General features: G+C 42.4%; 1 long non-coding RNA gene across 1 annotated transcript; it reads left to right on the top strand.

Moving 5' to 3' along the window:
- The first annotated feature begins 4,479 nt into the window (after positions 1-4,479).
- On the top strand, positions 4,480-24,708 carry LOC117072504. The gene is made up of 3 exons (XR_004432823.1): positions 4,480-4,657; positions 6,773-6,862; positions 24,458-24,708. It is a non-coding gene; the product is annotated as an uncharacterized LOC117072504 (long non-coding RNA).
- The last annotated feature ends 371 nt before the right edge of the window (positions 24,709-25,079 follow it).

The following is a 25,079-nucleotide window of genomic DNA, read 5'->3' as shown; positions in this document are numbered from 1 at the left end:
ACAGCCACACAGTTACTGGTGGTTGGGAAAGAGTATTTCAGGAAGTGTGAATAGCAAGTACAAAGACCCTGAGGCAGGAGAGTACCAACCACATTTGAGGAATGGAGAGAGGCCAATGTAGGCGGAAGGAAAAACTGTATTATGTACCAAATCATACTGAACATCACAGACCGTGGTGAAGAATTTGTATTTCATTCTGAGAAGGGTAGGAAGCTAGTAGAGGATTTTATTTTTATTCATTTATTTTTATTGATATGCAGTCTCGCTTCGCCAGCCAGGCTGGAGTGCAGTGGCATGATCTCAGCTTACTGCAAACTCCGCCTTCTGGGTTCAAGCGATTCTCCTGCCTCAGTCTCTTGAGTATGTGGGACTACAGATGTGTACCACCACACCTGGCTATTTTTTATTTTTAGTAGAGACAGGGTTTCACCATGTTGATCAGGCTGGTCTCAAATTCCTGACCTCAAGTAATCCTCCTGCCTTGGCCTCCCAAAATGCTGGGATTACAGGCGTAAGCCACTGTCCCCAGCCTATTAGAGGATTTTGAATGGGAAATTAATACATACAAAACACAATATGTCATACATAGTGAGTACTGAAAAAAGCCTACCTTTAATTTTTACTTTTCCTTGACTCTAAAGGAGCTCTCTATTCTGCTTTATAAAAATTGTGTTGTCTTTTTCTAATGGTATTGTCTTTTCTAAAATTGACAGAAAAGATGGAAAGCAAATATAAAAATCTTGGTCTTGTAATCTCTAGGTGAAATTTCCACATCCTACGTCTACAGAAGATAGGATTATTAGAAAACTAAGGCCCCATGTCCAAGGCTTTAGGTCCTTCTCTACATTTTGCTGCTCAGCAATGTATTTTTTTAAAAAACTTCTTATTATGGAAAATTTCAAATTCAATACAAAATTAGATAGAACAGGCATCTCCAAGCAATTATGAATTCAAGGCTATTCTTGTTTCTTCTATTCTGCCATCCATTTTCTTTCCCTTCCTTACACTGAATTATTTTGAGGCAAATTCAAGACATATCTTTTCATCCATGAATGCTTCAGTATGTATCTCTAAAAATAAAATCTTTTCTTTTTGCATTGCCACAATACCATAATCACACCTAAAAGTTTAACTATAATTTCTTAATACAACCAAAAATCCAGCCAGTTATGACATTTCCCTGGTTGTTTCATTAATGTGTTTTTAAAAATAGTTGATTTGTTTAAATCAAGATTCAAATACTGCATGCATTTGGTTGATAGGTCTTATAAATCTAAAAAGAATAAACGTGATTATTTACCCTACCGTCCTTTTTGTTTGTTTGTTTTGAGACAAGGTCTCACTCTGTCACCTAGGCTGGAGTGCAATGGCATGATCTTGGCTCACTGCAACCTCCATCTCCTGGGTTCAAGCGATTCTTGTGTCTCAGTCTCTGGAGTAGCTGGGACTACAGGCACATGCCACCACACCCAGCTAATTTTTGTAGTTTTTGGTAGAGAAAAGGTTTCACCATGTTGGCCAGGCTGCCCTCTTTCTTTCTTTCCATCTTTCCTTCTTTCTTTCTTTCTTTCTTTCTTTCTTTCTTTCCTTCCGTCTTTCTTTCTTCCTTCCTTCCTTTCTTTTTCTTTTCTTTTTTCTTTCTTTCTTCTTTCTTTCTTTCTTTCTTTCTTTCTTTCCTTCTTTCTTTCTTTCTTTCTTTCCTTCTTCTTTCTTCTTTCCGTCTTTCCTTCTTTCTTTCTTTCTTTCTTTTTCTTTCTCTTTCTTTCTTTCTTCCTTCCTTCCTTCTTTCTTTCTTCCTTCCTTTCTTTTTCTTTTCTTTTTTTTTCTTTCTTTCTTCTTCTTTCTTTCTTCTTTCTTTCTTTCTTTCTTCTCTCCTTCTTTCTTTCTTTCTTTCTTGTCATTTATTTGTTGAAGAAACTTGACCATTTGTTCCTTAGATGTCCCTGATTCTGGATTTTGTTGAATACATTCCCATGGCATGGGTGAAAATGTTTCACTTCCTTCTATATTTCCTACAGATAGTAGTCAGTTCTAGAGGCGTAATCAGGTGGGATTTTTTGGCAAGACAACCTCATAGGAGGTGCTGGGAACTTTCCATTGCATCCCATCAGGAGGCGTCCTGCCTCGCTGCCTCTTTTTGTGTTGTTAGGATTGATGGGTGGGTTCAGTTGGCATCAGCCTGATCCATTTATGATTAAGTTCTCTGTGACTTTTCATCTAACAGCTTTAGCTGCCATTGACAGTCACTGCCTACTGCAGTAGGGTTCCTACAGTGTGCTTTTCATAGAGGTGAGGTGCTCTGACCATTTTGCTTTTAGTTAACGTTAAAGCAGCTCTGTTTTGGGCAACTAAGTTCGTGGGACTCTCTGAGGGAAAAAAATGGGGGTGGAGGTGAAGGAGGGATTAGTGACCAAAACGTGAGGAAAAAGCTGCTTCTGATGGCCTCCTCTTCCCGCAGCCTCCAGTGCCACTGCCCCTGGGAAGCTCTGCAGGAAAGAAGCCCATTTAGATTTGTTTGATTCTGTATTTTCCAAGTTCACTTGACTACGAACATTGTATTCTATGTGGAGTCCTAATAAGGGAAAGGGAGTTAGGCTGGTGGGAGCAGGGGAAAAGAAAAAGAAAAAGAAGCTTTAAGGCTGCCTTTCTTCATGGTCCAGGACATGTAGCCCTCCTGCACAAAAAACTCACAATCTTCCTGTACTGACTTATCACCAGATCCTCGGCTGATAGAAAAATCCAAGTTAGCTCACGGCAACCTAGGTGTGATCAGCACAGCATAACATATCGGTATAGCCCTCTCCAGCACAAGCAGCATCTTATAAAATCCCCAGCAAACTTTTGTCTCCTGGCCGTCAGCTCCTCTTTCGCTGATCTGCCCATTGCACCCTTGCAATGTATTTTCATACTTTCTCCTATAAATCTGTCTTTTTTTTTTTTTTACTTACAATTGTCTTGGTAAATTCCTTAACTATGTGCCACCAGCCCCAGCTAGTCACTACTTGCAACATTGTTTATCATATTTTTTACTACCCACTGGAGTAAGCTTTGGAGAATACTGTTTTAGGGTCTAGGTTACTTAAAATCATGCCACTTATTAATATATGCATGTGTTCCTTAGCTGTCTGGAACCAATCTGACAGTCTTCTGGCGGCTGTGTTCACAATAAGCTGAATGCATTCTTAGATAAGCCCTGGATGGCAGAATTGGCAATATTTCTGGCAAAAGTTCACCTGGAAACTCTGAATTGACACTGTATCCCTGGGAATGAATGCTGGAGGCAAAGAAGAAAACATCAATTTCATGTAACACCTCAATCTTACAGTGCTTGCTGGTAGCCCCTGTGATAAACCTTCAAGAAATGCCACCTTAGGGTGCACCCAGGGATGCTAGTACTAGATATAGTTACTCTCTGTCTTCACTGCTTTCCTCCACATAATCTCTGAAGCACACCTAGGGAACCATTCCCGTTCTGTTTCCCTGAGTCACAGTGCTGTCAACTCTGTCACCGCTTGCACACTATGGTTAGCTGATAGCAAATGAGACATTGGAGAAGTGATGTAGTAGAGGCCTTGACATTTATTTATTTATTTATTTATTTATTTATTTATTTATTTATTTTTTGAGAAGGAGTCTCGCCCTATTGCCCAAGCTGGGATGCAATTGCACAATCTCGGCTCACTGCAACCTCCGCCTTCTGGGTTCAAACGATTCTCTTGCCTCAGCCTCCTGAGTAGCTGAGATTACATGCGCCCGCCACCATGCCCAACTAATTTTTGTATTTTTAGTAGAGATGGGGTTTCACCATGTTGGCCAGGCAGGTATTGAACTCCTGACCTTGTGATCTGCCTGCTTCGGCCTCCCAAAGTGCTGGGATTATAGGCATGAGCCACTGCATCTGCCCCTTGACTGACTTTCTAAAGGCAGGGATTTCGTAGTGTTTCTTTCATGTGGCCTTTAGGAAGAAGCGTCCACTCTCATTGTGTTTCACTTACCAGTTTGCTTTTATTTTATTTTTTTTTATTTTTATTTATTTATTTATTTATTTATTTATTTTTGAGACGGAGTCTCGCTCTGTCGCCCAGGCTGGAGTGCAGTGGCCGGATCTCAGCTCACTGCAAGCTCCGCCTCCCAGGTTTACGCCATTCTCTCGCCTCAGCCTCCCGAGTAGCTGGGACTACAGGCGCCCGCCATCTCGCCCGGCTAATTTTTTGTATTTTTTTAATAGAGACGGGGTTTCACCGTGTTAGCCAGGATAGTCTCGATCTCCTGACCTCGTGATCCGCCCGTCTCGGCCTCCCAAAGTGCTGGGATTACAGGCTTGAGCCACCGCGCCCGGCCACCAGTTTGCTTTTAAAGAGCCAGGACCAGTCCACTAGCTGTGCGGAGTGCTGACCTCATGGACAAGAGCCCTGCCCTCATAGGATATCTGAGCTTGTCATAATTCAGGTGGGCTCTGCAGGGAAGCAGGGGCTCATGGGGAGTGGGAGGACGCTGGGGAGAAGATGAGGTGTGAGTAGTCCGGTGTGAGGGAAAATGGGGATCCTGGGCCAACTTACGATTAAGAGGGTCGAGTCCTGTGACTGCTGTGAAGTAACCAGGATTCCATATAGAGATGGGACTCAAAGTCAGCCCAGGTGCAGCATGGTGGTCCCAGGTAAGAGGTTTGCTTTGATAGGACCCCAGCCAGGAGCTGGCAATACAGAGTCAGGGCCAAGGCCCTGGGGAAGGGACCTGGTAAGAGCTGAACAGGGTGCCAGGATCCCAGCAATGAACTGCCTTGGTCCTGATGGGCTCAGAAATTAGGCAGGGCTGAGTATGCTTATGGGAGGCTTCTTTGGCTAAAATAATAGTACCTGGCCTGGCGTGGTGGCTCACACCTGTAATCCCAGCACTTTGGGAGGCCCAGATCACGTGAGATCAGGAGTTCGAGACCAGCCTGGCCAAGATGGCGAAACCCTGTCTCTACTAAAAATACAAAAATTAACGTGATGGTGGGCTCCTGTAATCCCAGCTACTTGGGAGGCTGAGGCAGGAAAATCATTTGAACCTGGAAGGCAGAAGTTGCGGTGACCCAAGATTGCGCCACTGCACTCTAGCCTGGGCGATAGAGTGAGACTCTGTCATAAAAAAAAAAAATAGCAGGGCCTAAACATTAACGGACACATCCTAATATCTAACACTATAGGACAGGTTGAAATGGAGAGCCAGGATAATGGAGTGATTAAAACTATAGATGCTGATGCCAGCCTTCCAGGGTTCAAATCCTAGCCCAGGTGTGTGACCTCAGGCAAGTTGCTCTACCTCCCTGTGTCCCAGGCTCCCCATCTATAAAGTGGAGACAAATACTTCCCTCATAGTGTTGTTATGAGGATTAAAGGAGTTGAGATGCGTAAAAGCACTTAGAACAGTGCCTGGCACAAGGTCAAATGCTGAGGGTTACCTGTTAATATCAAATTGTGGGTTTAGAGGACAGATCAGTGATTTCAGCCCGGTGCACTCTGAAGAAAGGACCGTAACTTCAATAAGGTGTCCGAGAGCTGAGTGCAAGCTGGATAAGCCATGGTAAGGAGGGGGTGCTCCAGGGCAGGTGGACAGGAGCCGAGGCAGGGAGGGAGCAGACATAGCCGCCAGTGAGGAGTGAGGGAAAGCTGTGGTCCTCGTCCCCACAGACAGCTATTTCGAGGATAAGGAGGGTCATAGACCTCCTTCCCAGGCCTAGGTCATGGTTTGCTGCTCTCTTCCGGGTAAGAAGGGGGTGATGGCCGGCTCATATCTGTGTCTCTAGGTTACTTGATTTCTCCTGGTGGCCTCCTTTCTAGAGGCCCCCATGTATCTCCCATCCTGTTCTCTCTCTTCAGGTCACTCACAAAAGTTTCAAACTTAATGTCAGGTTATAATTTTTCATTTTCTGATCACTCAGCTTGCTTTTGCTTTTTTTTTTTTTTATGTATATATACAAGAAAAGAAGATTTGGCTCATTCTGGAGTTTTCTTGGGATTCTGAAATACATTTTTCCTTCCTCTTGATAATAGTTCGATGAAAGTGGGGTGGGGAGAGTGCCAAGTGCCTCAAAGTCCCAGGGGTTCAGAAGTTTGCGGCGGCCGGCTGCCTGGCCTGTCTGCACCAGGGGCTCTGTGCAGTCACTGCCCCAGCTTTTCAGGGCAGGAATCCGGCCTTCTGTGCCAGTACCATGCCAGCTGCCCAGTGCAGTGTCTCCAGCCCCACTTTACTCCCCTCTCATGGTAATCTGGAGCTCTAATGCCAGGCCAAGCAACTACTATTGCCCCCTCCTGATACCATCCATTTTCACTTTTGTCTTGGAAAAATCTGGCCCCTTACACTTGGGACTCTAGAAATATACTGATGATTTTTGTTTAAGAAAAATTTTGTTGAAGCTAGGTGTTGTAGCTCATGCCTGCAGTCCCAGCACTTTGGGAGGCCAAGGTGGGAGGATGACTTGGGCCCAGGAGTTTGAGACTTCATCTCTCAAAAAATCTAAGAAAACCATCACCTGGACATGGTGGTGTGCACCTGTGGTCCCAGCTACTTGTGAGGCTGAGGCGGGAGGATGACTCGAGGCCAGGAGTTCAAGGCTGCAGTGAGCTATGGTTGTGCCTCTGCACTCCTTATTTTATTGTTATTTTTAGAGACAGGGTCTCACATCCTCTGGGTCATTCCTCAGCTCTATACTTCTGCACAAAATCATCATGAATATTGGGCTTCTAGTTCTTCCCACCTCTTACTTCTATGTCCCTCTGTCTTCTCTCAGCAGCACCTCTGGGCCAGTCCAGCGAGGGGTAGCGTGAAGCTGAGCCCTTGGTTCATCCTTGGTTCCATTGTGAAGTCACACAGCAGCTTGGTGTGTTAAAGGCAAACCTCATGGGTGTCTAGTAAGCCTTGATTGTTTCTAACAGACTGCTTTGGCATTCTCTAATTAGCAGCCTCAGTCCCTGTGTCAGTCTGAGAGCCACCTTCCAATTCATCATCATTGTTAACCTTAAAAAGTAGGTACAAGTCCGACAAAATGGTGGCACATGTCTGTGGACCCAGCTACTCAAGAGGCTGAGGCAGAAGAATTGCTTGAGTCCAGGAGTTCGAGGCTGTAATGAGCTATGATTGCACTACTCCACTCCAGCCTGGGCAACATAGCAAGACCCTTGTCTCTAAAAACAAAAAAAGTGGTACGGTATCTGTTTGGTCCTGCCCACTTAGCAAGCATGAGATGCTAAAGCTCTCATTATTTGTTGCTAAGTTCTTTGCGAATCTGAGTCAGCTGGTTATTTTCCCTGTTCACAGAGGAGGTATGTGCTTCTCTGTGCTTGGCAATCTGGGTGAGAAACAAGGTGGTGGGGTGCTACTAAGGCCAAATACAAGGCCTGCCTCCCTTCCATGACATCTGCAGACATGATTTCAGGGCCAGGTCTGGGTACTGCTTGAAACAGTACTTTCTGAAGGAAAGTACCACAGAAGGAAATTGCCTCGTAAGAATAAAAGGAGAACTTCAAACATGCTGTCAATATTTGATGAAGCAACCAGTTCAGGTCACGCTGGGTAGTCAACCGCTCTTGGGTTGAGAAAACCATGGCTAATCAGGAAGCACACCTGAGCCAACTTGCTCACGAGCTGAAATATTCAAATGTGGGCACAAAGCAGTTACCTAAGTCTTGCACCTGCTGTGACTCAGCACACACCACAGTGTCAAATCGAGATTTAACAGGATGCCAGTACCAGCAGCAGAAAGAGCATTTCACAATGATGCCACCCAAATGGTGCCCGGGAAGGGAGGCGAGAGCCCACTGCATCCTGCCGTCAACTATGCAGGACTTTCTGGAACCTTTCATCTAACAGCAGGGGACGGGCTGATGTCTGGCTTCCTTGGAGTAGCTTGCAAAATAAATTAGCATGGATCTGACATTTCACATTTGCCAATTGTAGATTTTTAAAGTGTATTGAGCGGTGTGTGTGTGTGTGGGGGGGGTTGGTTTCATGATTGCTGCTAAAAATTTTTGCCACTCACATGACTATATACAATTTTCACTGATTTAATTACTGCTTAGAAAAGAAGTTGCCAGATTGAGGTGCCCAGGAAAAGACATGAGTAGCATGCATCATATTACTCACGGTGTCCAAGGCAGAGTCAGTATTGCTCAAAACCTTTCAGCAGCCTTTAGTCTACATCCAGTGGTTTTAAAGTGACATGTAATTAGCTGACTTATTTTGTGGTCCCTTCTTCATGATTGTGCTTTGGACAAGTATCAAAAGAGATCTGCCTGCAGGTGTTTATATAAATCTTTCAATTCAGTATCTTGTGGGCTTATGGAAGTGCTTTCAAGTGCTTATGGGAGAAAATCTTGAAAAGATGGGAGACCCATTTATAGGAGAGGTGGCAAACTATGTACTGTTTAGAATATAGAAAAAAGATGCATGTATCTGCTCTAAGCATTTTATTAGAACACAAGGCTTACTCTATAAGTGGTAAAACCTAAGGCTTGGCAGCATTTTTAATACTCCAGGGACTGCAGCTAATGTGGAAAGGGCTAATTTGGTTCATGGCAAGATCCAAATAAGTTCTAGAATAATTAGAAAATCCAACTCAAAATAAGTGTTGACTGAGTGGTTCTGAGACTGAGAGCTGTTCCTGGCAGGTGGGGTGTCTACCACCTGGATGCATTTGAATCATTGTCACAGAGCAGGCGAGGACCTTAGCTGGCATCTCCTCCAGCTTCCCCTGCTTCGAGTCCTGCAATTGATTCTTTGACAGTCTAGATGGTTGAACATGTCCGGGACCTCACAGGCAGCCTAGCTCATGGATGCTTGCCTTGCTCGAAGTTTATAAAGTCCTCCTGTGGCTTCTAACCATGAGGCCTGATCTCTGGAACTTCTCACAGTGAATCTCACTTCTATAAAGCAGGCTTTCTAAGATTTGAAGTTAGGACTTATGTTTCCCATACTCTCCCTTTTCCTTTTCCAGGCTAGTTCTGTAGATCTGGGTGCTTCTGAAGTTGCTCACTTAATCAAAGAGGGTGAACTTCCCATAAAGCTGTGCTTCAGCTAAGCAATAGCAGTAGCTGTGCTTCTGAACCAGGCTCTCCAAAAGGCCCACATGCACTTTTCCAGACCAGCACCCATTCCTCCCTGGCAGAGTTTCCAGATCTTTTACCATCATGCAGGACAGTTTTCTGGGTGGCCTTGGACGGGCCCAGTTCTCCCTGACTTTCTTGCTTGCAGTTCTCAAGAATAACTGTAGAAAGTGCTGGGAGTGCAGCATCCCGAGATGGGGAGGGACTGACTGGAACAGCCTGAATTCTCTCCAGCTCCCCCACTAGAAACAGGATGTCCTTCAATGCTTTATCCCAGCAACTCATGTTCCCTGGGGTATAAAACCCAGGGAGGTCGCTTTTTGGGGGACCTTCAGCTGCTGGGCAAGTGAAGCACATGTGGGAGACTCCATCCACTCCGGGCAGCTTTCCTGAGCCCTGGGGAACCAGCTCACCCTGAATCCTGGGCTTCTGTTGTCTTCGATGCCTGTCTGAAGTAATAAATCCCCTTCATGTAACTTGTGTGTGGGTGTTCAGTCTCATTCGACTCAAACAAGTTAGTTACCAGTGTTTTGTGAATCTGCTTTACACATTCTGGAGGTCCACCATGAGATGGGCATCAATTAGCCAATGGTCTTAAAATGGATGCCCAGCAAAGAAATGAAATATGGTGGGTGTAGTCTGGTCAGAGCTCCCTTTTCTGGGCAATGTAATTTTAAATGGTTGGGCAGGTTGAGAGATTCACCTACCTCCTTTTGGCTGTATTTAACATTTCCTGAACATCTTTTACAAATTATTATTTGTATGATGTAAATTATTTAATTTAATATGACCATTTTGGAAACAAATTTGGCATAGTAAAGTTGACCCAGAAATTCCACTTATAGTTGTATACTCTACAGAATCTCTTGCACATGTGTACCAGGAGACATGTAAAGATTGTGCATGGTAGCATTGTCTGCAATAACAAAAACAAGCAAACCAAACTGGACATATCCCAAATGTCCATTAATAGGAGAATGAGTATATTATTCACTCTTTTTTTTCTATTTTTTTATTGTGGTAAAACATACACAACCTAAAATTTACAACTTTAACCATTTTTAAGTGTCCAGTTTAGTGGCATTAAGTATATTCACATTTTTGTTGTGTAACCATCACCACCATCCGTTTCCAGGATGTTTTAATCTTCCCCACCTGAAACTCTGTACCCATCTGTATTAGTCAGGGTTCTCTAGAGGGACAGAACAAATAGGATAGCTATATATATATATATATGTATAAAATATATAATATATAATATATATTAATATATTATATAATTAATATATAATATAATTACATATAATATATAATAAACTCATATATATATGAGTTTATTAGGTATTAACTCACCTGACCACAAGGTCCCACAATAGGCCATCTGCAAGCTCAGGAGCAAGGAGAGCCAGTCTAAGTACGAAAACTGAAGAACTTGGAGTCCAATGTTCGAGGGGAGAAAGCATCCAGCACAGGAGAAAGATGTAGTCTGGGAGGCTAAGCTAGTCTAGTCTTTTCATATTTTTCTGTCTGCTTTATATTCTAGTTGTGCTGGCAGCTGATTAGATGGTGCCCACCCAGATTAAGGGTGGGTCTGCCTTTCCCAGTCCACTGACTCAAATTTTTTTTTTTAATACTTTAAGTTCTAGGGTACATGTGCACAATGTGCAGGTTTGTTACATATGTATACATGGGCCATGTTGGTGTGCTGCACCCATTAACTCGTCATTTACATTAGGTATATCTCCTAATGCTATCCTTCCCCGCCCCTCCCCACAATAGGACCCGGTGTGTGATGATCCCCTTCCTGTGTCCAAGTGATCTCATTGTTCAATTCCCACCTATGAATGAGAACATGCAGTATTTGGTTTTCTGTTCTTGCGATAATTTGCTCAGAATGATGGTTTCCAGCTGCATCCATGTCCCTACAAAGGACACGAACTCATCCTTTTTAATGGCTGCATAGTATTCTATGGTGTATATGTGCCACATTTTCTTAATCCAGTCTGTCACTGATGGACATTTGGGTTGATTCCAAGTCTTTGCTATTGTGAATAGTGCCACAATAAACATACGTGTGCATGTGTCTTTACAGCAGCATGACTTATAATCCTTTGGGTATATCCCCAGTAATGGAATGGCTGGGTCGAATGGTATTTCCAGCTCTAGATCCTTAAGGAATCACCATACTGTTTTCCACAATGGTTGAACTAGTTTACAGTCCCACCAACAGTGTAAAAGTGTTCCTATTTCTCCACATCCTCTCCAGCACCTGTTGTTTCCTGATTTTTTAATGATTGCCATTCTAACTGGTGTGAGATGGCATCTCATTGTGGTTTTGATTTGCATTTCTCTGATGGCCAGTGATGATGAGCATTTTTTCATGTGTCTGTTGGCTATATGAATGTCTTCTTTTGAGAAGTGTCTGTTCATATCCTTTGCACATTTTTTGATGGGATTGTTTGTTTTTCTCTTGTAAATTTGATTGAGTTCTTTATAGGTTCTGGATATTAGTCCTTTGTCAGCTGAGTAGATTGCAAAAATTTTCTCCCATTCTGTAGGTTGCCTGTTCAATCTGATGGTAGTTTCTTTTGCTGTGCAGAAGCTCTTTAGTTTAATTAGATCCATTGTCAATTTTGGCTTTTGTTGCTGTTGCTTTTGGTGTTTTAGACATGAAGTCCTTGCCCATGCCTATGTTCTGAATGGTATTATCTAGGTTTTCTTCTAAGGTTTTTAAGGTTTTAGGTCTAACATTTAAGTCTCTAATCCATCTTGAATTAATTTTCGTATAAGGAGTAAGGAAAGGATCCAGTTTCAGCTTTCTACTTGTGGCTAGCCAATTTTCCCAGCACCATTCATTAAATAGGGAATCCTTTCCCCATTTCTTGTTTTTGTCAGGTTTGTCAAAGATCAGATGGCTGTAGATGTGTGGTATTATTTCTGAGGGCTCTGTTCTGTTCCATTGGTTTATCTCTCTGTTTTGGTACCAGTACTATGCTGTTTTGGTTACTGTAGCCTTGTAGTATAGTTTGAAGCACTGACTCAAATGTTAATCTCCTTTGGCAACACCCTCACAGACACACCCAGGATCAATACTTTGTATCCTTCAATCCAATCAAGTTGACACTCAGTATTAACCATCACAAGTCCACCCCTTGTCAACTTGAACCCATACACATCTCCTGAGATCATACGTAGTCTTCAAATAAAGACAATAATAAGGTCATAGTTATGCTTAACATAATACAACTATCCTTCATACAACCAGAAACATACCAATCCCCAACCAAAATATTATTACATAAAGTTAACAATACTTAAATGCTGATATGAGGTCAACAAATCTTATGTCACATGATAAAGGAAATAGGAAATATAGTAAAATAAAATTAGCATAAGTGTATACATGCACAAACATGTTTTTAGCAAAGAAGGAGGAAATACTCATGACAATTACAGTCCTTGTTTCTGCAGTTGATCACATGGTCATAGCTGGTATTGATGACTACTACTTCTACTACTCATTCTGTATTCCCTTTGCCTTCAGCAAGCATCTCGGCAGGTCGTATTTTTTTTTTTTTTTTCCTTGTGGAGTGACCCAAACCTTCACTCCTGAAGAGTCTGGGCCATCTGTAGCCCTACCTGGCTTGGGCTGTTGTAGTTTCCCATTGACCTTAATCACAGGGCATGGTAATACTAAGAGAGGCCCTAATGGATCTCCTGTATTCCATGCATACTCTTCCTTACCTCTGTTGTGGAGTAGTAGACTGATTTCATCTTGATAGTCTGGGTCAATCACCCCAGCCAACACTGTAACTCCCTTAGCCTGTTGACTTAAAGACAGGAGGATCCCAAAGTGTCCAGGTGGCACTCGTAACTTTCCAGTTTAATGGAATCGTTGTTTTATCTCCTGGTGGCAGCATTCCTCTCTCTGGAACTAAGACCTCTAGGCCAGCAGAATGTAATGTCACAGGAACAGGAAGCACAAATTTTGCTAGTGGATCACTTGAGGTAATGGTGAGTGGTGCCGCTTCCACTTCCACCCCTTGATTCCTGGATCCATGAATCCTGGCTATGGGAGAAGCATACTTAGCATAACGTCCTCAGGTTCATCCATTTAACTTAAGGCTGAATAATATTCCATCATACACATACACACACACACACACACGCACACACCACAGTTCGTTTATCCATTCATCCATTGATGGACACTTGGTTTGCTCCCACCTTATGGCTATTGTGAATAATGCTATGACATAAGCGTACAAATGTATGTTCTTATTCCTGCTTTCACTTCTTTTGGGTATATACCCAGATGTGGAATTGTATGGTAATCCTGTGTTTAAATTTTTGAAGAATTTTTTATTTAAAATAAAAAAATTTAAATTTAAAATTTTGAAGAATCATACTATTTTCTACAGCAGCTGTACCTGTTAATTCATTTTGTGCTACATATATTTTATAGTATAAATGTAATTCTTTAGATATTGCCAAACTTTTTTCTAAAGTGGTTTGCTAATATATATATAAAACCATCAACAGTGGATTAAGAATTCCTAGTGATCCATGGTTTTGCCAATACTGAGTATTAACAGATTTCTTTATTTTTGCCAATTCAGTGGCTTTAAAATGAATATCTTACAATAGCCTTGATTTTAATTTCTTTGATTGTCATTGTGATTACTCCTCATTTTATATGTTTGAAAGTTTTATTTTTCACATGGAAGTCTTCAGTCCATTTAGAATTATTATTTTTGAGATGGAGTTTCCCTCTTGTAGCCTAGGCTGGAGTGCAATGGTGTAATCTGGGCTCACTGCAACCTCCTCCTCCCAGGTTTAAGTGATTCTCCTGCCTTAGCCTTCCGAGTAACTGGGATTACAGATGCCAGCCACCACACCCTGCTAATTTTGTATTTTTAGTAGAGACGGGTTTCACCATGTAGGTCTTGAACTTCTGACCTCAGGTGATCGGCCCGCCTTGGCCTCCCAGAGTGCTGGCGTCACAGGCATAAGCCACAGCTCCCAGCCCATTTAGAATTATTTTTTATGTATCATGTATGATACGGGGTCTAATTTCATTCCTTTGTTACACAGACCACTGAATGTGCTGGCTCCATCCTTTTCCCAGTGCACCTCTTATATTCTAGGTTTCTGTATCTGGTGGGTCTGCCTCTGAGCTCTCCATCTGTTCCTTAGTCAATTTGTCCACTTGGGTTAATGGTATCTCCCTCTCCCTCCACAGTGATGGATCAAGGGGACTGATGCTGGGTTAATCAGGCACTTATCCTGTACTGTAATCACACCTGCATATGGACTGTGTGGTTAGAATGGGCCCGCTGGTTTAATAAAACATGGTCCATGCACTCATGGGGCTCCCAGACACATATTTAAATCCTGATGCAATGTAGTAGTGTGGCAATGGAAGAATATTTGAAATGTTATGAGAAAAAGACAGTGAAGGAAACAATTAATTCTAGGAAGAGGGTGTCCAAGAAGGTAACAGTTACGGAAGCTGACTATGTCAAACAGTAGGTGTATAATATCATGGGTGAGAGCTGAGATCTAGAGGCAGACAAACTCATGTTTGAATCCAAGCACCCACACTCATTAGCTGTGTGACCCTGACAAATCCCTGAGTCCTCGATGAGCCTTGACACCTACCTCAGAAGGTTGTTGGGAAAATTAAAACAGATCATGTGTCAGGAGCACATAGCAGTACCTGACGCATTGTTAAGTGCTCAGTAAACGGAAACCTTTGAATTCATCCAATAATACTGAGTACCTACTAGGTGCCAGACATGGTAGTAAGCTACAAACACAAGTCTGAGTGAAGCAAATGGTCTTAGCCCTCAGTGTAATTTTCAGTGGGATAGATAGGTGCTCATCAAATAATGACACAATTAGATCATGAAAGACTTTGATGAGAACTATCAAGGAAATTACATAGTAAGCTAAGACAGAGTCGAATAGGGAAATGTGATTTATGATTATTATTTTCACTACTTCTGAGCCGAAACTTGAAGGATGATTAGGAGTTTCTGGGGGAGTGGCAGATCACCTGAGTTCAGGAGTTTGAGACCAGCTTGACCAACATAGTGAAAACCCATCTCTACTAAAAAAAATACAAAAATTAGCCAGGCATGGTGGTGGGCACCTGTAACCACAGCTACGTGGGAGGCTGAGGCAGGAGAATTGCTTGAACCCGGGAGGTGGAGGTTGCAGTGAGCCAAAGTCGTGCCACTGCATTCCAGGCTAGGCAACAGAATGAGACTCTGTCTCAAAAAAAAAAAAAAAAAAAAAAAAAAGAATGGGCTCTTTCTTTTCCATTTTCCCTCATGTGCCTCAGTGTCAGCTGGGCACCTTAGGCAGGATTTCCTGGACAGGTAGCATGAGCATGTGAAACTGGGAGGGTGGGAAACAGGAATTAAGCTGATTGGGCAGCCAGCCTATCCCAGCCAAGTCAACATGCTTTTCTACACATTGTTCTGACCCAAAACACATATCTTTAGGCTTTATGCTGCTCACTGCTGCCAACTGGCCACCCAACCATGGATTCATGTAAAAGTGTTGGAGTTACCAGTATAGGCTCTGGACTTGGTTGACTTCAGTTAGAGTCCTAGCTCTGCCACTTACTAACATGCAACCTTGGACCAATTACTGAACCCCTCTGAGCCCTTCCTTCCACTCTGGTGTGGAAAGGCTTCCGTGAGGAAGGGTAATAAGTGAGTGTGTCTGGCACAGGGGCTGGCATATAGTGAGCAGGCAACATGGGGCACACTCCTGCCCATTGCATGGAAGGCGGACAGAGCCAGGCAGACATATAGTCCTGCACACAGCCCCTCTTGTCCTGACCTCTGAACTTTTGCTGTTTCTTCTCCTTGGATAAACTTCCATCTCATTCTCATATACTTTTTTTTTTTTTTTTTTTGAGACAGGGTCTCACTCTGTCACCCAAGCTGGAGTGCAGTGGTGTGATCACAGCTCACTGCAGCCTTGACCTCCCAGGCTCAAGCAATCCTCCCACCTCAGCCTCTGCCTTCTACAGTGCTGGGATTACAGGCATAAACTACTGTGCCCGGCCATAATTCCTGTATACATTTAACTAAATTATTTTCAGAGCTCAACTGAAGTCCCACTTCTATGAAATCTTTTAATGTAGCAGTAGCTTTAGCTTCCAGGGATGTTTTCTTTCTCTAGATTACTGTCATGGCTTTAATCCACACCTGCCCCATTTAGGTTCTGGTTACATTCTGCTTTATGCTGTTCTGTAATCATTACATGGACATTTTGTCATTTCATCTAAAATAAAACTCTTGGAAGTCAGGGTAAATATTTTGCTTCTAGAAACTACAGGAAAAACCTGTATATGTAAACGGGAGGTAGAAGTTTGCATTGCCAAGCTGGGCGTAGTAGCTCACGCCTGTAATCCCAGCACTTTGGGAGGCCAAGGTGGACAGATTGCTTGAGCCCTGGAGTTTGAGACCAGACTGTGTAGCGTGGTGAAACCCTACGAAAGCTACAAAAAATAAATCAGGCATGGTGGTAGGTGACTGTAGTGCCAGCTACTTCAGGAAGCTGAGACCAGGAAGTTGAGGCTATAATGAGCTGTGATCGAGCCACTGCACTCCAGCCTGGGTGACACAGTGAGACCTGTCTCAGAAAAAACAACAACAAAAAAGGAGTTTGCATTGACTAGCTTGAGGTACTCTCTTTTTCTTCCTTTTTCTTTTGAGATAGGGTCTTGCTGTGTTGCCCAGGTTGGAGTGCAGTGTTATGATTATACTTCACTGCAGCTGTGATCTCCTGGACTCATGCAAACCTCCCACCTCAGCCTCCCAAGTAGCTGAGACTACAGTTGTGCACTACCTACCATGCCTGGATAATTTTATTTTTATTTGTTATTATTATTTTTTCAGAGACAGGGTCTCTCTATTTGGCCAGGCTGGTCTTGGATTCCTGGGCTTAAGCGATTCTTCTGCCTCAGCCTCCTGAGTAGCTGAGAGTACAGTCTCGAGCCACCATGCCCAGCTGATGTAATTTTTCTTGCTTAGTAAAGAGCTAAGGCTCTGAATTTTCATAATTCTCATATACAAATTCTTATATAATTTTCAAAGAATCATGCTTTCTTTATATTTGATTATATATTCCTGTCCATTATAAATACAGAAATATGAGAAATTCATTAGCAAACTATATCTACCCCTTTCTCCTCAACACATGCACACTCCAAAGGAGGGACAGTTGGAGGCCAAGATTATCACAAAAAAGATGTTGGTACTGGGATGCTAGTCTCCAGAGTTTCCATTGGGGTCTGGTGTCCTCTCCTCTTACGTGCATACGTGATGGTGTGGGGGTTGTCGTCCTCAGTTCCAACCCCTTCTTGGTTGGTTGTGAATGGATCTGGAGGCTGCTGGTGGCTGTCCCTGTCACTGCCCCTCTGTGGCTCTACTCTGAGGCAGAGGCTCTGCATCACTGCTCTTCAAATGTTTTGCTTATGTAGCAGGACGAGCCTCAGACAAAACTCCTCAGACACCGAGTTAAAGAAGGAAGGGGTTTATTTGGTTGGGGGCATTGGCAAGACTTCTGTCTCAAGAGCCGAGCTCCCCGAGTGAGCAATTCCTGTTCCTTTTAAGAGCTCACAACTCTAAGGGGGTGCGCGTGAGAGGGTCGTGATCGATTGAGCAAGCAGGGGGTACGTGACTGGGGGCTGCATGCACTGGTAATTAGATCGGAACAAAATAGGACAGAGATTTTCACAGTGCTTTTCTGTACAATGTCTGTAATCTATAGATAACATAACGGATTAGGTCAGGGGTCGATCTTTAACTACCAGGCCCAGGGTGTGGCGCCGGGCTGTCTGCTTGTGGATTTCATTTCTGCCTTTTAGTTTTTACTTTTTCTTTCTTTGGAGGCAGAAATTGGGCATAAGACAATATGAGCGGTGGTCTCCTCCCTTACTTAGACACTGTTCTCTTCCCATCCCCAAAAAGGACACCTTCTTCAAGCAAAATGCCCTCAGCCAGCAGTGGACAGTCTGCACTGAAGGTTATCACAGCTGCCCAGAAGCAGGTTGGCAGCTCCTGGGAGGCTAGGCTCGGGGCATTCGCATGACACATCCCTGTGTGGCAGCCTTCACCTTTGGTCTTGAAATAAAGCATGCAATTTTTGAATTTCCTCTACCTTAGTTCTCTCTCTTCTGAGGACATTGTTTCCAAAAGAGTGGCTGTCAGGGGTCTCAGCCTCACAGTCTGGGAGCTTGATCTTTCATCCCCAGTCCTTTCCCTTTTCCTCCTGGGAAGTCCAAGGTCTTTCCTGCAGTGTGACCTCTACAGGCCTGCTGTGGCATCCCAGTGACATCCAGGAAAGGCCCCCCCTTCATTTTGACACCAAATGTAAGCGTCCAAGGTAAGCATCCTGCCATGAAGTAGGTCTGGAAATGGGTGAAAGAATCTTTTTAAAAAGTTACCATTTCTCTTAGAAGAAAAATCTCAGTTTAAACTCTGACAACCAGTTTCTCTGGTCAACTCCCGTTTCTCTAGTACATTTTCACATGCAGTTGGGCAGAATTGTCCTCCCACTTCTGAGAACAGAGAACACCTAATTTTCACAGTCCAGATTCCCTATTTGTATTAAAAGAATCTCTCCATATGTTTTCAATCCCTGAAGGCTCTCTTGGCTTGTATTATTTTATCCTTTATAAAACATCTTACTCAATTTAGGATGAGAAAACAAACCCATGACAAACTTTCACTGCCTGTGGGTGTTTACCACAAACTCCCCTACCGCCTGCAGATACTTTTTGTTGTGGTCCTGAAAGCTGACGAATGAAAAGAACCTACTTTTCCAACTTGCTTTGGCTTACTTTGTAGTGAGGTTTTGCAAGGTTCTCAGCAGGAGGAAATTAAGGAGGACCAGGACCAGACATCTACAGATCTGTCCGTTTCTAGAGAACAAGTATATTTTACAGGACTCTACAAAAGTTCACAGCACTGTACTTCAGAGCAGAGTCAAAAGACCAAGTCATGTGAAGTGGTTTACAGTGAGGAGAAAAAATGACCTGCTGTCTTTTAGTTATGAAGTTGCTAATACTCATCTTGAGGGAGAAATTCACATTAATTTCACCAACACCATAAGCTTCCAATTCGATTCAAAAACTCCGATGTTGCCAAGTAGAAACGTACGCCCTTATTCATTCTCAAGTAGAATGAAATGAAATTGATTGTCTATTAAATACTTATCAGTTCTAGGCTAGTGTTTGAATTATAATATCTCCTGCAGGCTTTAAAATGTCCTCTCTCTGCTTATTTCATTATTGAGTAGGCAGATAAAATTTTTTAGTTAATGCAGTAACTGTAATGTGTTTACTGGGATTAATTTATATACCCTTGAGGATTAATTTAATTCCTTTATGATAGCAATTTTTCCTGGGATATTTTTCCCCCAAGGGGTCACATCCAAATTTATTAGACTGTTATATGGGTCACAATTATTTGGGTGTAACTGAATAATTTATGCCCATGTTTGCCAAGCCTGGCTGCCCATCAGAGTTACCTGGGGAACGTCTTAAAAATGTAGATTTCCCAGTCCTTCTCCAGATCCAGTGAAGCAGACTACAGCCTGAGAATTCTTGCATTTAAAGATGCTCCCCAGTGATTCAGGTGTAGCAGCCTAGTTAGTGGACGAGGGTTTGGGAACTGATAAATATAGTTCAGTTTCATGTGATTTTAAGGTAAAATGTTATTGCTTTTAGCTGCAGAATTTTCTGTTGCTAACACCACATGCCCTTGTCTCTTTTCCTCCTGCCACTCACCAGAATTGCCCAAGCTTCCCTCCCTATGTTAGAAGTAGAAATGAGAGGAGGAGAACATGTGAGATGAAAAAGGTTTGGAGTGGAACTGTGTTGTCACTGATGGTGGTCAGTGTGACCAGAAGAGCCAGCAGGACCAAACAGAACAGACCCCAGATAAGGTTCTCATTCTCCTTCCTGCTGGCCTGGCCTGATCCAAGCTTTTTGAGTCAGTGTTGCTCTATTTGACTGGGTCACTGTAAGCCCTCAAAAAAGCGAGGTTGGTCCTGGGTTATGTTCCGACCTGAATTCACCTTGCTCAGTGATATGCATTGGTATCTGGGCACAGGATTTGAAAAACACTGACCAGTAAAGTTGATGATGGGTAGACATAGTTACACCATTTCAAAGCCATCAAGTCTAAAACAACCACAGCAAAAACACTAAAAAAACTCCTTAGGTGTTGTTTCCCTCTCCTTAATGCCAATGAGAGGTTTTTCTGTACTGCACGAAGGACACCCATCTATTTATTTATTTATTTATTTATGAGATGGAGTCTTGCTCTGTCACTCAGGCTGGAGTGCAGTAACATGATCTCAGCTTACTACAGCCTCTGCCTCCCGGGTTCAAGTGATTCTCGTGCCTCAGCCTCCCGAGTAGCTGGGATTACAGGTGCCCACCACTAATCCTGGTTAATTTTTGTATTTTTAGTAGAGACGGGGTTTTGCCATGTTGGCCAGGCTGGTCTTGAACTCTTGACCTCAGGTGATCCACCCGCCTCAGCCTCCCAAAGTGCCTGGGGTTAGAGGTGTGAGTCACCAATCCCAGTCTAGATCCATCTATTTTGAGCTAAAAATTAATCTTCTGGTTTAATCTAGGATTTTATGAAAATAAATTTATCCATTAGAAAAGTCTTACTTGTCCTACAAAACATTTTAATGCGTTTTGGGAGCACATGGCAAGTTCCAATCATACAAAAGGCATATGGTAAAAAACAAAGCTCTTTCTCATCCTTTCTAGGTTTTATTCCTTAGAGACACTCACTGATCCCACTTTCTTGGCTACTCTTCGAAAAATGTTTTGTACTCATACCAAATACTAGCTCATACGTATATAGGCATCCCCTTATAAAACCGGTTGTTTCCAGCCTTTTTGCTATTATAAAAAATGCTCTAATGAACATATATACATATACATACCTGTACCTGTGTCTCTGAACCATGGGGCAGTATATCTGAAGGAGAAATTTTGGGAAGTAAGGTTCCTGGCTCAATGGGTTTTGACAGATAGTCCAAATTGCCCCCAAGGGCTTGTGCCAGTTTGCCACTCATCAATGGTGTGAAAGTCATTTTGCTGTATGTTCTTATTGTTTCTAAAAGCATTTTGTTTTTTGAGATGGAGTTTTACACTGTTGCCCAGGCTGGAGTGCAGTGGTGTGATCTTGGCTCACTGCAACCTCTCCCTCCCAGGTTCAAGTGGTTCTCCTGCCTCAGCCTCCCAAGTAGCTGGGATTACAGGTGTGCGCTACCACGCCTCGCTAATTTTTGTATTTTTAGTAGAGATGGGGTTTCACCATGTTGACCAGGCTGGTCTCAAACTCCTGACCTCAGGTAATCCTCCTGCCTCGGCCTCCCAAAGTGCTGGGATTACAGGCATGAGCCACTGTGCTGGATCCTTTCTTTTTTTTTTTTGAGTCAGGGTCTCGCTTTGACACCCAGGATGGAGTGCAATGGTATGATCAAGGCTCACTGCAGCCTTGAACTTCTGGACTCAAGCAATCCTCCTACCTCAGTCTCCCAGGTAGCTGGGACTACATGTGCATGCCACCACACCCAGCTAATTTCTAAATTATTTTTAGAGATGGAGGTCTCACTAAGTTGCCCAGGCTGGTCTCCAACTCCTGCCTGGAACTCCTGGGCTCAAACGATCCTCCCATTTTAGCTTCCCAAAGTGCTGGGATTACAGGAATGAGCCACCACACCTGGCCCTCTAAAAGCTTTTCTGTTGATTTTGTGTGTTTTTCGTGATGTATAATAGTCATCTGCACGTCAAGATAATTTTACCTCCTTATTTTCTATTTTAATACCTCTATTTCTTTCTTTTGCATTAGTAATTCTAGAGCAATTTAACCAATAACCCATTCTCACGAATGGGTATCTTTGTCTTTTTCCTGCCTCTAATGGAAAAGCTTCCATTATTTCCCCATTAAGCATAAAAATTAAAAAAATAATTTTTTCTTTACTGAAATTTCTTTTTAAAGAATCAGGAATAAAATGTTAAGTTTTATCAAATGCCGTTTTGGAATCTATATAAATTATTCTGTTAAAAATCATTTATTACATTAATTTAAGACTGTTCAGGAAATCTAGGACTTTCGATTGCCTTGAATCTGTCAAAAAGTGTTATGGCTACAACATTATTTTTGATATGAAAAAACCCTAGAAACTATGAAAATGTCTCACACTAGGGAAATGGTTATAGCACTTTCATGTAGTGAAAAACTATGCAGCTCTTATAAAAAATAATGAAGTAGATTATATATGCCAAGATGAATCAATCTGAGACCTGAGGTCAAGTAAAAACGGCAAGTGCAATACAGTGTGTGTTCTTATTTGTGTAAACAAAAAGGGACATCATATGCAAATATGCATGTATATACAAAGAAACATTCCAGAAGGATAGAGGTCGAGATCTGAGACAATTTACTGTGTCTGGATTAAAAAAAATCTTGTGCAATTATTCCTTTTCCAATGAAAAAAAGAATAACAAAAAAAGAAATGTAATAATTACATGGATGCCATAATCCCAGCACTTTGGGAGGCCGAGGCAAGAAGATTGCTTGAGCCCAGGAGTTCAAGACCAGCCCAGGCAACATGGCAAAATCTGATCTCCACCAAAAATACAAAGGTTAGCTGGGCGTGGTGGTGTGAGCCTGTAGTCCCAGCTACTCAGGAGGCTGAGGTAGGAGGATCACATGAGTCTGGGAGGTTGAGGCTGCAGTGAGCTGTGATCAGATCTGGTGACAGAGTGAGACTCTGCCTCAAAACAAAACAAAACAAAACAAAAAAAAGTAATGATTAAAGTTTTTTTTTGTTGTTGTTGTTCATGTTAAAAGTTTACATGCCAGTAACTAAAAGGGGAAAACAAGCAATATTCAACACAACTAATTATGGGTAAAATTTTCGTTCTTTGGTGTGGCTTTCTTGTTTTGTTTTTCATTTTGTCCCTGAGGTGGGAACCTCATCCTTTTGTCCTAGTGCTAGCTCTAAGATGAATCACCAGATTCTGGAATTTTCCCCATACCTTTCTGTAGTAGGAGCTTATCCCAGCTGAGCTGGCCAGCTGAGCTTGCATCTGAAGGAGTCATGTAGAGCTTTCATAGTAATTGTTCTCCGAATAGAGTTCCCAACTCAAAACTTAATAGCAAATGGAAGTTTCTTTGGTCTTGTACTGATACTCTTTCAGCCTGGGTGAACAATAGGGAAATGATTTACTAAATTAGGGCCAACAATATGCTGATATACCCTTTGTAAAAAATTGTTATTATGAAACTTATAGGAGAAAATACCTGCCATAATCATATGTGAAAGCAGCAGATGAACAGATCACATATACATTATGAATCTAATTTTGCAGAAACAAAAGGGGGACATATTGATCAGCTAGCTTTTAGAGTGATCTGGTAAATTGGGTATTTGGGTTTTTCCCAAACATTGTCTTAATTTTGGCATTACATGAATGTATTTTATTAAAAAATTAAAAAGGAAGCAGTGAAAATTGTGAGATCATAATATGAAAAAAGAAAATATATTTTCTTGTTTCCCTTTAATGTCCTGATATGAAGAAGGGAAGTACCCAGGCTCAAGGTCACGCATACCCAAGAAATTCAAGACAGGACCATAGTGCAGGGATGACTCCTTGATTGCACTTCTGGGCACACAAACGGGGATTCTGCTGTGGCAAGGTTGGGCACAAGTACAAGTATAAAATCCCATTATGGAGGGATTCCACTTGGAACTTCCTAATGGATGGCGGCCACCATGGTTTGAGTTTACATCAGCGTGACTGGCCCTGCTGCTCATTCATCATTTATAAGTGCTCTGCCTCACTGTGTCTTGATACAAGACTCAATTATTCTCTAGGTTGATATAAATTATTTACTGTTGGAGGACAATGGTTTAGCAACTTAGCAAAAGCTTTAGAAAATTCTCCTTGAATGTCCAAAGAGCTTGGACTCTGGGAAATCTGACTGAGTCCAAGTCCCATTGTTGGGAGGAGATTTGCCTCTTTTCATTCCCTTACACATTTTGTCCCTCAGCTAATATGGTAACCAGCACTGCTCTCTGCTCATTAATTGCCATGCATATCAGCTAAGGCCCAGTCTTCCTCAATTTCTTTCTTCCTATTCTAAAAGAAATAATGCCTAGGGGTTATTCTATTTCTGCCTCTTTCCAGGTGTGACTTTGTCTATGTAGGTAGATAAAGCACTATCATCCTTTTGGCTAGTGCTAAACTACTCTGCTGCTTTGCTGACTGCTGCAGAAGCCTTGCCTTGACTAGAATACATCCTCTTGTCTCTCCTATACAGTGTCCTTTGGGAAAATTGGGTCTTCATAAGATGATGCTTGAAACCTTCCTATTTTGGTCAGTTCAGAGAACGACTAGATAGGGAGAGAAGTCACCAACTCTAAGGTTTTGTGAATTAGCAGCTGAGAGATTACTTATATTGCAGGGAAAAGTAAAACCATGAAGTTTGAATTGGAAAAAGAGCAGAACTTTGGGAAAATGTGATATGTAGGGACATTTTTTGCAACCAACTTTTAGTCACATAATAAACCTTCAGCAAAAAGCTGAGAATAGCAATGAAAGGCATCAATGGAGAAATTCCAGGAAATGGTTGGCAAGGAAAAATCTCAGTAAAAGCAATAAAGAGCACCTGTCTGAAATTTGAAAAATCTGAGTTTTCTTCTTTTTTTTTTTGCTCGGGAGAAAGGAATTATAAAATCAAACCAGTTATGCAGGGCTCGGTGGCTCATGCCTGTAATCCCAGCACTTTGGGAGGCCCAGGTGGGCAGATCATGTGAGGTCAAGAGTTCAAGATCAGCCTGGCCAACATGGTGAAACCCTGTCTGTACCACAAATACAAAAATTAGCCAGGCATGGTGGTATGTGCCTGTAGTCCCAGCTATTTGGGAGGCTGAGGCATGAGA

The sequence above is a fragment of the Trachypithecus francoisi genome, unplaced genomic scaffold (assembly GCF_009764315.1).
Source record: "Trachypithecus francoisi isolate TF-2019V2 unplaced genomic scaffold, Tfra_2.0 Lachesis_group4, whole genome shotgun sequence".
Lineage (NCBI taxonomy): Eukaryota > Metazoa > Chordata > Mammalia > Primates > Cercopithecidae > Trachypithecus > Trachypithecus francoisi.
The sequence above is the reverse complement of the archived record's forward strand: the minus strand, read 5'-3'. Positions and strand labels throughout refer to the sequence as shown.